Below are 14935 nucleotides of genomic sequence, written 5' to 3' on the forward strand. Positions count from 1 at the left end.
TTATCATACTAGATAAGAGTGTACTCTTTGTGCTATTGAAGTGATAATTATGACATGATAATTACAGTCTGTGGCCTGCATGGTTCTGTGAATGAGTCAGCACAGGCAATTAGTTTGCGACAGCAAATCCATGTGAATGTGTCCCTACAGATGGGAGCTACAGGATAGTCTAGCTGCTTATCATCTCTGTTCCCCAAGCTTCCTTATTCACAGGAGGACAGGAGGTTTTGTTGCGGTGGTTTAGGGGGAATTTGGGTGGGTTTTTAATTTTATTTCCAGTTTGGATAAACTTAATGATTGCAGGAGACAGAAAAAGATGGAAATGGTACCAGTCTATAAGGTCATGGATTCTGAGCTCTGTGATGCTGTCCTTTGAGAAATTCTGTTTCATGCCAGAATGATATGGAGCTCCCCATGCCTGCTGCAGCTTAGCGTGACTCCATTAAAACCGATCAGCCTTGGAGTTTTCTAAATCATCCGTCACTGTAATATGCTGCTGACAACTCTATGCTCCTCTGAGCTCACTGAAAAACCTCAAGAATGTCCTGGAAGAAGGAAGACAAAATACTTGTTAGCAGACAAAATTATAAGCATCAAATGTTGCTGAAGAACTGCTGGGTTTTGGCAAGCTCAAAGCACGTGGGTATTTCATCCCAAGACATTTACAGTCTGAATGAGGAGACAAAGTACAGATAGAGATCTATGCAGATAAGGAAATAATTCAACAATTTTGGGAGAGGTGAGAGAGTGCAGTCTCACAGCATGGAAGTCAAGTTTTTAGGTTATTTGCTTTTAGAGGGAAGGTAGGAAAGAGGGAAAGGGTTGTTTGATTTCTAGGTGCCCTTTCCCTGTATGATCTCAAGCAAAAAAGGAATAATCCTCACCACAGAACAAATCACTAACTCATTGCAATAAATAATACACAGGACAACATACTGAGAAATGAAGAAAAAGCACAACATGGAACAGCTGCTTACTAACTGAACATCATCCATCCTGTGAGCTGACAAGACAGTGAAAGAAACATATACGATTGTGCAATTAATGATGATGCATATCAGTATGATCTAAAAGAGCTGAGTTAGGGCCACCTTTCCTAACTTTGCAGTATTTAATTTTGCAACCCTTATTTTCTTTGACTGTTTGTGTAATTATATACTAGCTGTATTATTCATTTATGACAATGTTTATTTCTAAGCTGGTTCCACCTGAGGCATGCAAATATGAATGTCAAAAGATTAGGCCGATATAAGGCAGCTCAAATGGAGAGGATGTATTTTTATTCCTTGAATGTCATGGTACGTTACCAACTGTGAAATTTCAGAAAAGGTGCCATTCCCTCATCCTAGATGCCTCCTAGATGTGATGAGCTGCAATGGAACTATCAGAGAGAATAATTTCTGTATAACATATTGCCTTCTGATAAAACGAATCAACACACATCAACACATGTACAACATGTCACTATTAGGTCTAGATTTGGAGCTCAAGAGACAGATACTTTGCTCATATCTGCAATGCTCCATTGAATTTTGTATACACAGAGAGAATGTGATTCATAGAAAACCATGGGCTTGTCCCAGGGCTTGTGGGAGATCTTCTGGAGAGAAAGTTATGTGTCCCATAATGTTCAAAACAAAGTTGGCTTGAGGATAACCCCGTGGTGCATTTATGTCTTGCAGGTCAAAACCAAACTGAAAAGATTGTCACCTGCAGCTTGAGTGACATCTATTTAAGTGACACCTAACAGAACACCAGAGCATGTAGTACCTGGCCTAAGCCTCAAACTCAGTCATAAGAATAGCTCAAAGATCAGTGTCATTTTTTTTTTCCAATGAGGAATCAAATTATGTACTGTTCCTTTGTTTTCATGTGGCTGCAGTACCATTATACAAATCCTCTTCCGTCTTCTCCCCCCACTGACACACAGAAAATTGCTGAACACACAGACCAGACGCATCTTTCAGTAGGACTTTCCTATTCACCTGCATAACGGGATGTGAATATCCATAATTGCTCTCTCTGACACTCTGCTTGTTAACAGGTTTCAACCTGCATGAAATCCTGAACACTAAAATTCTCATTCTCTACCAACAATAATATTTCTAGCTTGCACGGTCCTTTCCTTCAACAAAGTGAGGAACAGAAAAAAACAGTAGAAACAGAGAAATGCTGGCCAGAAAGGACGTCTGGTGGTCAGTAATTTAAACTCCCATTTGGAGCAGGAATATCTCCAGCAAAGCCAATGAAGGAAGCTCGTACAAAGCAGAGATGCTCCCCACTTGTATTTTGTAATTATGTGTGCTCATTCACTCCATGCAATAAAACAGGTTTCTGTGTTACTGGGGAAACCATAGCCTAGAAACAGAGTGCAGCAGTATGGGTCTTGGCAGAGGAGCTCTGAGATGCCAGCAGTGGTGCACCGTGTGCAGAAAGTTGATTTTGATCTCAGCCCAGCTGTCCATCTGGTTGGAGTCAGCAGAAAGGAGTGTAAGCTCAGGTGCACAGCTGTGAGCCACACGGACTGGAAGCTGTCAGCCACTCAAGGCTGTATTCCAGTGTACGACAACATCAGTGTGAGGGATGGAGATCCAGGATGTGTCCCTCACCTCTGATTCTGTGGGAGGTGGTTGGGGGGTCACAATAAATAGCTGGAGCTATTTGGGAAGGACCAGGAGCTGTTTGAGATAGACGTCTTATTGGAGATGGAGCAAGAGTTATAACTGAACTTCTTTTGTGTGCTGTGGTTATGTTGTGCCAATTAAATAGTGCCCAGGATTGCTGGAAGTTCTGCTGGGATGAATGAGGAATTTACTTGAAGTAGACACTGTATAGAGTGAATATGTTGTTCCCTTTTGGGGTTCCCCTCCCAAATTCCAGGTCAGAGGAAGGAAGGAGCTAAGTTTTGCAGGTGGCACTGTGGACATGCCATCAGAGAGCTGCCCTTTGCACGCCAGCTCTGAAGGCCACCATCGCTCACCCGTCTCCGAAGGCTGCCTAACCTTCCCTGGCCACTGAACTTCTTTCCCTTATGGCTGCAGGAGCAGCCCTGGAGATGGATGAAAGCTGTACTCCTTTCTTCAAGGTCAGTGGTGCTCACAGAGAAGTGTTTCACCTTTCATGGATGAGAGAAGGATGAGACATGGCAAACTATGTATTTTATAGCTAAGGAGAGATCCTTGCCATATGGCTAGCATGTAATGTGCAAAAAGGACCAGCTCTGGCAATTTCAGAAACTTGTTTCAGATTTTAGGGCAATAGTCCTATTGTAGAAAAGACTTTTCTCAGTTATACAGCCCTTGTGAATAAAGATCCATTCATACCTATGGAACTCTATGCAATGACTGTTTCAGTATGCTTGTTTAAATGATATTGAAGAGGTGATTCACCGTATTTAAAGTCTTATGGTTATTTCCGACACAGAGCAATGACTCTGACGGTGGCAGAAGAGCTGTATCTTGAAATGAGTGGGGAGAAGAAATCAACATTCATTTGCAGAAATGAGGTTTTGGCCAAGATTTTGTTGTTGCATAGTTGACTGATGTTACATATCATTCACTGATTTTTACTAACGTACATTTTTCTCACTGTCACAGCAGTGCTGAAAACATGGCAGCATCAAAATGTGAATCAAAATGTCTATATACAAGGGTAATGTTTAATAGAGCAACTGATACAAGTGGAATAAAGTAAATTAAAAAAATTATGCTGAAGAAGAAGCAACACAGTTCAAACTGTACAGCGTGTGGCTAATTGCTCTGAATTTAACTTTGTGTGAAATCCAGCCCATAAATTTGATCCAAGTTCACTGGTTCCTCTCATTATGAGTGAAGGAAAGCAGGACATACAGGCCAGTGATGCTTTGCATGGCGTTGCCAGAGAACAAGTGAAATAATCAGACCTTGCTTTGTGGTCTTTGAGTAGGATTTTTTTAAATAGTTTATCCTACAATGACATCTGCTGGTTGTTTTTCTTTGGCAGGAAAGTTTTTGCAGAAGTATCCTGCCAACAGTTGCCAGAGGGTGAATCTTCCCATGACAATTATTCTCTGGGGATCTGTTTTTGGGGGTAGTGCAAATGTATTAGCAAGACTGAACACTTTGTCGGTTAATAAACAGAGCAGAGTCCCTCCTCGGGGCCAGTCACTGTGGGCAGTTCTCTTGTTGGGAATGATTTGATGGCTGAGTACCTAGGAGAGAAGCCACTGCTGCATCTGGAAGATGTACTGGTTTGTTCTGAGAGCAGCCGCTGTTTGGCCCAAAAATGTGCTGTGATTTATCAGAGATCAGAGCACCTGCATACCCATTTTGGCAGCAGAAGTTAGGAGTGCACTGAGGAGTGGGGACCTGTCTCTGCTGCAGAGTGAGCATCGCTGTGGTGAGGTGCTGGGTGCTCTGCAGAGAGCGTTCCCCAGGCTTGTAAACCACGTAAAGGTGGCAGGGTGGGAGCCTCCGAAGGCTGATTCTCTCCCCTAGACAGCCCATAACAAAGTCCTAAAAGACAGAGAATGTACAAACGACCCTCAGCTGTCTCTTTCCTGGAGCCGAGCACCATGCACTGATGAGAAAACTGTGACCTAGTCTCTGCTGCTGGCTGCAGCGAGGTGCCCACCCAGGTGCTGGCAATGCCCCGAGCTCAGCTGATCCAGGGCAGTCCGCAGGGCAGGGCAGGATGCTTCCCCCCGCCTCCCCAGTGCTGCCCAGGCCCTCATGGCCAGAGCGTGACCTGTGGTCCTTGGATGCTTGTGCAAGTCCTTGTGTCCACCGAGGTGGACACTTTGGAGCATGTGGCTATCACAGGTGAGCTCCTGGCCACCAGGTGGAACCCAAGCCATACCTGTCCTCGCAACATCTCACTGCCAGCGCTCTCAGAAACTTGCAGGACATTCAGGACTCCTTTTTTGTCGGTTTTACCCTTTTGGGGTTGTTTGGACTGGACAGGCTATGCAGGGTGATCACTGCCCTGGGCAGCGAGATGCCAGGTCAACAGCACGGGGGGGAACCACCAAGGGAAAGCATTCATAGACAGCAGCAAGGCAGGGAGTTTTAAAACTAATTTCTCAAAATAGACATTTGAAGAGGAAACTGCTGCAGTATGGAAGGAGTAACATGAATGGGTTTCATGGACTTTGGTCCCTAATGTGGGCAAGGTAACAATTAAGCCCTGGCAGCTCTCAGTGCCAAACGCTGCGTTGCTTCTTGGGGAGAATAGCAGAGAACTGCGCAGTTTGGGCTATAAAGCTCCCAGTCATAAAGTCAGGCTCCAGCTGGATTTCTGTCTGATACTCAGCATATTCAAGCCCAATGTTATTAATAATTAAAATTTAATATTGTTTTAGTTTGACTTCAAACTAAATTCTACACTGTGATATCTTCTTACTAGATCCTCAAAGGTTTTTGCTTTGGAAGTTCAATGGTTAATGCTAGGAAGTACTAATGATCATTGTACTGGCTTTTCTTTGCTACAAGTTGTTTGGTTTTTTTTTTTACTTCAGAAGTTTACAAAAGATTTTGAGGATTTTGTAAAATATGTGTTTTTATAAGGCTAAAGAGAATTGTGTTGTTTTGGTGGTTGTGGGTTTTTCCCCTGTGGCCTATTAAGAACTTGGACATTTCTGGGGGAAAATAGGATGTTTTTCCCATTCCCATTCCCAACACTTGTCAGCATTTCTCCTAGGGATGATGGACCTCCCCCTTACCCAGGGTAAGGGATGAGGATACAAACAGCTGTTGCTGTTTATGCTCTAGGATTGTGCAGGCTCCCCCCAGAGAAGGTATACACACAGCAGCTCATACATTTGGGACCCCTATAGCGCTGCTGCTGCTACAGTTCTTTTTCCTTTGCTTCCCTGCCGGGACCAGCAATTATGTGCTTTCTTATTCTTCCCCCCAGAGATGAAGCCTGGAGTCAGCCCATGAGGATCATACATGGTTAATACTCTATGCCTTGTTGACTCACACATCAAAAATAATTTCTTAATATCTTTATACTCCTTAACCCACTGTTTCTTCTCATTACTGGCGCTGAATGTACATCTGTGATCTCTGCTGAAAACCCTGGCTACTCAGGAAGCACTGTGGGTTCACTGCTAAGTATCATGAGATCTTTATAATCTTCATATGCTTAACTGTAATGTTTGGTCTTGTTTATTTGCAGTTGTTTCTTGCCATTGAGGTAGCTGTGAATCTGAACTAATTTCTTTCATGACTTAACATCCTAAATTTGTGAACATCTTGCACCTTCATGCATCAGATGCCATAAGCCATCTCTACCGGCTGTCTGCTGGTCAGGGAGTGGAGCATGAGGATGTTTCACTGGCAAATGCCACAGGGTTTTGCTTCAACATCAAAAGCTGAGAGTTTTATTTTCTTCTGCTTTTTAGAACAATTTGTTCCAAAGCAGCGTCCTCCATTCAAATCCGGCCTAATTAAAAAGTTAAGCAACTTGAAATGAAGTATTTCCTTTCCAGTCTAGTGAAAACTTTCAAATTGATCTAAAATTCGATCAAAGCGCGTTTTCATTTTTCTTGAAAGGAAGGTGCCTTTATCGAACTTGTCGATCCTTCTCTCCTCTTGAAGGAAATATATGACTTGAAACCAAATTGACTGGAAAATGCAGCGTCTGCCTGGCCTTGCTTGTCTCACAGGGGGTTTCCCATGTGCAGCATTTCACTTCCTGAGGCACAGTGAGACCGAGAGCAGGATTAGGGCTCTGACAGCTCAGCCATGTCACCTTATAGCAGCTTTCCCACCTCCAGCACCCTACCTCTCCCTCTGCCAGAGGTTACATCTTTCTAGAAGAGGCGGCAGAGCCAGATGTGTGTCACCTCTGCACATTTAGCTCAGCAGGCTGCAGTGCCAGCTCTAGTTCCCTCTGGAGAGGGTTTGTGACAGCTCAGGGTTTTGCACATGTTCACTTCTGCACCAGCCTGGACCAGAGCAGCAGCCTCTGACAGCGTGTTAGGACAGATATGACTTCAACGCCTTTCCTAAACCACGGCACTTGTGCACCAGTTATGTCAGTGTTACTGAAATAGTTTATGCTGTACTTTTAGCTTGTTTTCTTCAACCAGCCATGTGCATGCAGATACAAGGGACAGACACAAGACAATATAAATGCATTTTTTTATAATAGCAAAAAGGTTCAGGAAGCTACAAGAAAAAGGGTTGGATATTGGACAGAACTAAATGAATTTGTAGAAGGAAAACATTGTATACAGAGATTTATTTATTTATTTTTTGTATACGAGTAAAAATCACTCCTCTCCACAGACATCAGTTACTGAGAGCATCGCTCCCCTCAGTAACTAGCATCAATGCCACCATCTGCTCCCTTCTGTTGCCATTGTACGGTAGCCTTGCTGTTCTCAGTTTTCCAGAAAGTAAATTGCTTGAAATACATTTTTTAAAAGCCATGCTACTACTTCTTCAAATTATGTCCAAGAAGAAGTGAGTAGGAGTCAAAGGTTTTAGCAAGAATGGTGAGAAACAATCAGAAAACACAGATAACACACTAGACTCCTGCAGGAGAAAGAAAAGCCAGAAGCAGCCCCAACCAGCCCAGGCAATAGTTTTCTCCCCAGTGAGCTGAATTTATTTACACTTTTCTGTGCTTATATTAAGCCAAGCTGAAGCAGCTGAGCTATCCGGTACTGTCGTTCTCCCTCTGCAATTACCTGAATCAAGTTCTGTGGGAAATGCGAGATTTATTTCAGCTGCTTTCTGCATGCAGTACCTAAACTCATTACTTGCCTCCACAAAACCTGGGCACCAGCCTCTGTCCCTTTCTGCATCACTCTTTCTCGCTGTATTCTCACGTTTAGAAGAAATCTGAAATTAGTTCAGAGTCCTAAGCTGTAGGTGGGAGGTTTGCTGAGAAGTTGTGAATGACCACACTGCACCTCTGGGCTTATCAGGTAAGAAAACATTGAATAATTTCCATTTTCCTAGGAAAAAATACTTCAAATATTTCTCCACCAGCAACTTTTGCGCCCTTGGAGAAAACTTTAAAAAGAAGCTGTTTCTTCTAAGAAAGACAGAGTTTATTTTGCTGCTAATACAGTTGTCACTATGTGGTAATATTGCCTGGTTAAGAGAGAGCTGAGCTAGGAGAAGTCAGTTTTAAGGCCAAATGTCTATTTGTTCTCAGAAAAATAAGTGAAAACAAAACCTGTGTGGTTCCTGAAGAGGGGAAGAGTCAGACTGTGGTCAGGTTGGAAGCAGCACCTCTGTAACCTGTATTTTCAACTTCTAGAAGAGCAAAATAACGGCCTGACTGCAAAAGAAGTAAATGAACTTTCTGTATGGGTGTGAGAATAAGGTAGGGGAAGGAAAGCTGATGTGTGGCCTTAGACACTCAGGAATGGGTCTGTTATTACCAGTTTACTGACGGTGAACTGGATCTGCCAAAAAGTCCACCGCTATTACCCCAAAGATTGTTTTTCTTCTTTCTGGAAAGGAAAAGATGATGTGAAATTTTGGTTTTGGGTTTTTTTTGTGGCAAACTGAGATTCTTACATTCATTTTGATGATCTAAAACACCAGGGGTTGTTCTATAAATTACTTTTTCAAAGAATATTTTTTTTTAATCTTCTTAAAAATGTTTTTGTCTGTATCGTTGAAGAACAAAGACATCTGCTCAACAGGGAGATATTGTTGAAAGCACCTGCTCCTGCTATAAATAATATTGCAATAGTCTAAGGAAAATGGGAGGGTTTTATCAGGCTAGACTGGAAAAGTCTTGTTAGGAAATATTTCACAGGCTGTGGAAGGAATAGCTATCAGGTCAGACTGTCTCAGGAAGATGTGGAAATTGAACTGGACTGAGAAAACATCCTCTGTGTCGAGGTATTGACTTGAAGAAGAACTGCTCTGCTGGATTTGAGGTGGAGCTGACGTCTAGCTCTTAGTTCCTACTGTTTGTTTTCTAAATATCTAAAATTAGAAAATATGAAAAACCTTTGCGTTGTTTCTCATAAGAAAGAAATATGTATTTCAGTTTGAATCAAACCAAATCATACTCATACCACCTTGTAAAGCAAAGATGCCTTAATAATGTAGTCTGTTAAGTGTGCGTGTCCAGCATCGGTGAGACGAGTAGCCAGACTAATGCAGTTACACTTTCAGCGAGACACACTATATGATTTAGCTCTAATGGTAGATATTCATCTTTGTGATAGGGCAATATTTATTAGCAATACAGTCAATAACCTGCCCTGTGTTGCATGGGTAAGTCTGGGGGTGTTGTACTTGCAACAGACATTGCGCTCACTTTGTGCTGACTGGATCACCCGGGCTTTATGTTCACCTGTTTTCGTTCTGTCAGAAGTGCAACAGATTGATCAAGAAATTACTGAGACTGGCAGCCTTGCATTTCCAATTTGTACGTGTAGTGCCAGAAAAAATTTCTTTGGATCTAGCACTGCAATTTGGCACAACAGAAAACTACTGGGAGAAAATGATTTGCTGATAAAAACATCTGAATTTCACAGCAGCAGCCAGCTAATACTTCCCACAAATGCTATTGTACTATAAACAGACTCATTGTGTTGGCTGTAGGGCACTGTCTCATCTGGAAGCACCCGTTTCACAGTAGTTAGACAACAGATATTCCCAAATAACTCTCTGTCTGGAATATTTAACTTTTTTCTAAATAAAATTTCCTTTCTTAACGTTGGTGCAATGCATTTTAAATCACAGGGTGGCTTCCGGTATGGAAAGGGTACCCTAAAACTTCTTACAGCCATGTTCCTCTCCGCACCGCAAGCATCCCTGTCTTGCTCTTTCTTCCCGTTGTGAGCAATCGCTGTGTGCACCTGGGAGGCCTCAGCTGGCTGGATTTACAGTCTGTTTGAACCAGAGTGATTCAGGGCAATCTGCTCATTAGCACTTAATTTCTCCTTCGCTTGCCCAAGGCTCGCTCTGGTATAATTCCAGCCGCAGTGATGCAGTCAGTCCCCAGCGTGGCTGACAGCGCTGGACCACGGCCCCCCTGTGTGATGCCCCCAGCCCTGCTCCTTAGGGCTGAGTCATTGCTGGAACTTTCAGTAGTTTTTGCCAGCATCAAGCTTTGATTTTGTTTCTCAAGTAATTAATTTAGCTGCAACTTAAGGCACATTTTATTTTGACAGTCAGGGAACACTCGCATATTTTTTTTCTGCTATTCGTCCTGGAGAACATCAGTTCTCAGGAGAACTTAATACATGAAAAGGTCAGTAGAGTGCAACCAAAGGCTGAGGCAGCACAGTTCCAGGAAAGCTGTCTTCCCTAAAGATTTTCAGAGCAGACTTATGCAGGAATTTGCAAATGTTTTCAGCTCTAAGGATGGCTGGTGTTGTTCCCCAACTTTTATTTTTGGTTGTGGGTGTTTTTGTTTGTTTTGTTAATTTCTTGGTGGGTTTTTTATTTATTTATTTATTTATTCTGAAGTTGGATAGGCACTTGGGAACAAAGAATTGTACAAGAATAGAAAAAATTGCCAATGCTTTTATTAGGGTCTCGGGTATCTTGAGATAGTTCTCACTTCTCTGGAGTACAGTGCCTGGCTACAGAGATGGAAAGAAACTTTGTCTATTTGTACCACAGATGAAAATGGAGACATAGGCAAAGCCTCACCAGTGTGTCCACTTTCTGCCCAAGGGAATGACAAACAGGAGGGCAGGCATCCTCTGTGCCGACTCCATCCCATGATCGCTGAGCAGACTGTGAAAGTGGACAGCGTTATCGATGTACACTCTGGGCAAGCAGCAATTTCTCACTGAATCCTATTCCTTAGTTATTGTCATCACAAAAAGATCTTTCTTTCTTCCTGGGTTTTCCATGGTAGTAAACAGCTGTTCGGAAAACCCTATAGCTCATTACCTCGGCAAGGACGAGGGTCCTTGTCATTCTGTTACATCTGTAGAGCCAGTCCTTTGCGTGTCGGGACTTTCAGCGGTGTTTGAATGAGCTGAATGGAGCCAGTGGAGTAAAATCCAGACCAAAATAACTAGACTAACTCTGGGACTTGTGGTCAGTTTTGTCAGGGCCCAGGTGGCAGATCACTTGGATTTGAGGTGCTTTGTGTGCTGTCCTACCCCATGAAGTCACCAACAAGTGAGAGGGGACACTTCAGCCCCAGGGTTATGAGCGGTTGTCACTAGGTCAGATCAATAAAAAGAACCATTATGTTTTTCTTTGGTTTTCTTTTTGAAGCCAACACGTTTCAGACTTTCCGGAAATCTAGAAATTCCAAGATAAATCAGTTGCTTCGTAAAATTGTCATTTCAGCACAAGATCAAATCTGTGCTTTTCCCAGACTTTTTCTGTTTCAGCAAGTGTTGCTGTTAATCTCAGAATCACTTAACACGTTAGCTATAGAACATCTCAAGTTCAGACCACACCATAGCTCATATTTAGACATGAAAATAGATTCATAAACCATTTTAAACAAACGCCATGACTGAAATTACAATGTTTTCTACTCTGATATTGCTGTCCACAGAAAGCTTTCTGACATATTAAACTTTTAATTGAGTGCATATAACTTTCCTCTATTAATAATCAAGGGAGTGATTACTGGGAAGCAGTTTCCAAATTGCAGTAATTACAGAAGAGCTATTCATAAAGGCTATGAAAATGATAAAGTTTTGGGAAAGACGAACTACAATATGAAGTGGAAAGAAGTTTATTTTTTTCTTCTACAAAAGGGAAGTGATAGGGAAAGCCTGAGAAGTCTCCAACTCTGTGAAAGAGTTTTGTTGTTTGTTTGTTTGGGTTTTTTTACATGAGCAGTGATCTGTGCTTCACCACATTCACAAATATGGGGTTTGGTATGAAGCCAAAGAGATTTAACTGAGATATTAAGAAAAAAATCTAAGGAAAATCAAACTTTAGACAATATCAAGCGATGTTTGGGATTCTTCAGCACTGGGGGTTTTGAAAAATAATTAGATGTTCCAATTATTCTTGATAGCTATTCCTGGTTATGCTTTAGTGGTGGGAGAGACTAAGCCATATTTTGAGGCTAATGTGTCTGTTGCAGGATACAAATAAATTTAGGCTGAACTGAGATAAGTCAAGCCTTCAGAGGAGTGATGTCCAGGAATAGATGTCTAGAAGGATACCCACGCTGGAATATAATAGTCTTGCAAAGGAAGGTTTCCTTCTGTGAAAATAAGTCTTCAGTATGGGATGCACGAGAACTAGACACCTGTTAAAGGAAGCCTGTGAAGAGCCTACCAATCTATCAGCTGAATTATTTATATTAATAATGTCAGTCTAAGCGCTAGGTAAGTTTTTTTGCTTCTTTTTTCCCCAGACAGCTATATCTCTATAGATCATTTTATGTAGTATTTCCTACTTGGATTTAGTGAAAGAAATACCTTTATTGCTTTTTGCCTAACATGTCTATACTGCTATTGAGTGCTCATCCAAATTCCTGTCTTGAGGTCTCGTAACACAGGGCTCTGAGAGGAAAAGAAACTTCTGCCCTGTAGCAAGGACATGGGTAGTGCAGATGAATCCCAGACTTCTGCAGGCTTGTGACAATATGTAATTGTGTTTCAGTGCAAAACAGACCCAGCAGCTGTAGCAAAGCTTTTGAAAAATATTCAGAGAAACTAGACGTCTCTGGTAAGTGGCTGAGCAAGCAGCAAATTGCAAAGATTTGAAATGATAAAGGATTTATGAAATTTAATACACTGGACAGTTCACCAAGGCAACAAGATTGACATTTTTCCAGGAAATTAGCTTTGCTGGAATGTATCAAACTGATGACCTTCATTTCTGATCTTCTGTGTTTATCCACAGAGCTAAGATGCCGGTAGTTGTGCTGGATCCCTCACACGAACTGCCAGCTCCTTGGTACCTTCCCACAGAATTGGAGCTACCGATAGGGCTTCATTTGCAGTGACTTTTTTTTATTATTATTTAAACATTTTTCTCTTGCTATCAGAATGAAAAGCCATAAAGAACATATCCTGTAGGAGCAAGTGAATTATGTTGTCAGCTGAAATTATTGTCTGTCTTCTATGTTTTCGATATTAGTTAAGCAACGCTTGGCAATAGAGCCTTCCTACTCCTATGGCTTGCTGTCTGACCGTGATCACAGCCAAAAACCTGGGAAAATTTGTGCTCTCCAGTCCTCTGAGGATGCCCAGGTCTTGGCATTTTGTCAGTTATGTCACATCTCACATCAGAAGATGGTGTGTATGTCACCTGCATGACACTCGGGGAAATAACAAAGAAGGAACCAAGCCTGCATTTCCCAAAACCAAGGTACGCGTTTGCTCTAGAATTCACTTTGACCTTCATTTTGAGACTTTGTATTTCTCTCCCTGTAGAAGAGGAACAGATCTGAGAGCTGAGAAATATTTGGGAGATAAACAAGCAATGTTTGCCTAATATTTATAAGCTGGGCTACCTCCTTACCAGCCACCTCTAGGTCAGTCATTACAGTTAGGTCTTGGTGTATTTAAATATTTTAAGTTTGTGTATGGAATAAAGGCATCAGAACTAGCATTTCACAAAGCATACTGTTTAAGTGTCTTTCTGTGTTTAGATTATTACACAATATGTAACCTGAACTTTAACTTACCCAGACTAGCTTTTACAGTAAAAACAAGGAACTGAATCATCCCAACTCCCACTACAGTGGTCACTAGAGAAGGAGAAGGTACCAATGTTGATTTTATTGAAACAGACCAATTAAAACCTACCCCAAGCAGGTTAAAAATGCTGTGTTTGAAGATTACTTAATGCATTGATGATAGAGCGAGCATAAGTGGAATGAAAGGCCGTTGACATGCACTTAAGCAGTTCAAATGAAGTGGAGTAAATATTCCTAGGAAAGCTTGAATTGGCTGTGGCTGTGGGATACAAATTCATTGGAGTCGTCCCTGGCTGTCGTGTTAAGATAATCTGCTTGTGCAATCACTTCAGAGCAACCAGTCTCTATAAATAAATCTACAGATATCCAGTGAAGTGAATATGAAATCATGCATCTCTTGAATCGGAAAGAAAAGAACAACTTCTAAAACCCTATTTTAAAATCTCTTCTCCCTCCAGTAATCATGGGATGCCACAGGAAGGTGAAAAGCTCCTTGAATAAAAGATCCATCGCTGCAGATCATTCCAGTTTGTCATGCGTGCCAACAGGATCTTTTATGAAATACAGCAGAAGTGCAAATGACCCACACAGAAGTAAATGTCACCAAACCAGGTTTTTATTGCTTACAGCTGCCCGGATGATAAACTAAGACGATTCATCTTTAACTACAGAATTGCAACACTATGAATTTGTTTAATGTGGCTTGGAAAATCTCATTAACAGCTTTTCAGGAGCAAGTAAAGCATTACTTCCCCTCATAAAAGTAGTAATCAACAAACCCAAAAAACTGTGGTATTCCATCCAAAAAGGGTAGTGCCAAGAAAAGCATACCTAGTGGAAGCTGCATTCCAATAGATCTGTGTCCTTCCCCCGCCCCCCCCCCCTCCCCCCCCGTGGTTCCTCACTCACACGGTGGGAATCTCAGCTCTTCCTATGAGTCCAGCCAGGAATAACCTCTGTGGGCCAGCTGTGTGCTGGGGCTCCCTCTGAGCCCATTAGTCAGGAGGCAACGTGCTTGTGGGGAGCAAAATGGGCAACAAAAGCCATGTGCTTTTTCCTTCAGCAGGACCAGTAATGAGACTCTTTTCAGCTGCTAATTCTGCAAACATGTGACATCTCAATTCCTTTTTCAGACTTTGAAATGTGGTTGAAATCATTGAACTCAAATTTACTGGGGTGGGAATAGACAGTGAGTGAGAAATTAATTTCCTTATTGAATCCAGCCTAAATTCTGCAACTGTGCAATTATTCAATGTGTTAACAGCATGAATGTGTCAATACTAGAATACTTATTTTGATTTCCATCCCTCGTTCTCTAATGGTAGGAAAAAATGAGAATGCTTTAGGG

Source organism: Falco peregrinus, chromosome 8, assembly GCF_023634155.1.
Source record: "Falco peregrinus isolate bFalPer1 chromosome 8, bFalPer1.pri, whole genome shotgun sequence".
In the NCBI taxonomy this organism is placed as follows: Eukaryota; Metazoa; Chordata; class Aves; order Falconiformes; family Falconidae; genus Falco; species Falco peregrinus.